The sequence below is a fragment of the Belonocnema kinseyi genome, chromosome 2, assembly GCF_010883055.1.
Source record: "Belonocnema kinseyi isolate 2016_QV_RU_SX_M_011 chromosome 2, B_treatae_v1, whole genome shotgun sequence".
In the NCBI taxonomy this organism is placed as follows: domain Eukaryota; kingdom Metazoa; phylum Arthropoda; class Insecta; order Hymenoptera; family Cynipidae; genus Belonocnema; species Belonocnema kinseyi.
Window position 1 is genome coordinate 13,646,060 of NC_046658.1, and position 1,179 is coordinate 13,647,238.

Here is a 1,179-nt window from a genome sequence, read left to right on the forward strand (position 1 = left end):
CAGTTTCTACGACGAAATTCAGAATGGTTAGATGTCTCCTTATCTTTCACTGCATCTCAGATGAGTGGATCATCAATTCCTGATGATGCCACTGAGCTCGGCGGGCCCTCCTCGTCCTTCGAAGATGCCCGTGATAGAACAAAGCGAAGGAGAACAGAAAGCATCCGCCAACTTCATGCTACTGAAGAATTAGGGTACGCAACTCAAATGAAGTTACGAGCTGAAGGTAAAACTGACGCTGCCAAAGTTGTCCAGGATGTTTTACACGGGTGCCCCACAAGAGCATCAAGGTACCGGCGATCTCTAGATCGAGTGACCGAAAAAACTTTATCTAGTGATGCTGCCCTTGCAGTTTTGATTAATAATAAATTGACCAAGGATCAATACTTAGGAATTCGAAAAGTTAGTTTACAAAATTATTGCGCTTTGTATCCACCGTACCATCATGTTCTCGAAGCTAAACTACAATGCTGTCCCAATAGATCAGAAATCACTGTTACTGAATGCTGTGCTGAAGTGCATCTGCAAGCATTACTAGATATTACGGTAGAACGTATACTTTTGACTTATGTTGATGTAATTCAAAGTTTTCCAGCCGAAAAATCTTATCAATTTGAATTAATCTGTAAATGGGGATGCGATGGAACCTCCGGCCAAAGTAGATTCAAACAAAAATTTGAAAACGATGATGGACGCAAGACAGACGAGTACATTTTTTTTACATCTTTGATTCCATTGCAATTGAAATTCGTTAATACAGATCGTAAAGGTAATGTTTTATGGAAAAATCCGCGACCTTCTTCACCTCGATTTTGTAGACCTATCAAAATTGAATTTGTGCGCGAAACTGTGGAAACTACCAAGAAAGTGGTAAATGAAATTACAGAACAACAAAAAAATCTCAAGGCATTTGTAAAAATTATTCATGCCCGAGAGATAAACGTCAATTATGTTCTAGCCTTAACAATGATTGATGGAAAAGTCTGTAATTCATTGACAGATACTTCATCTACTGAACGATGTTACCTTTGCCAATGTACGTTGACGGATTTCAATAAAATTGATAAAGTTTTAGGAAAAAAGATCGTTGATGGTAATTTGCAATTCGGCATATCTTCTTTGCATGCATGGATTCGTTTTTTCGAATGCTTGTTGCACTTGTCATATAGATTGGAGATA

At 38.3% G+C, this 1,179-nt stretch overlaps 1 long non-coding RNA gene across 1 annotated transcript in view; it reads right to left on the reverse strand.

The window, feature by feature from the left end:
- LOC117167032 overlaps positions 1-1,179 on the reverse strand; it is a 4,372-nt gene that overhangs the window by 2,494 nt on the left and 699 nt on the right. The gene's annotated exons all lie outside the window — the stretch shown is intronic.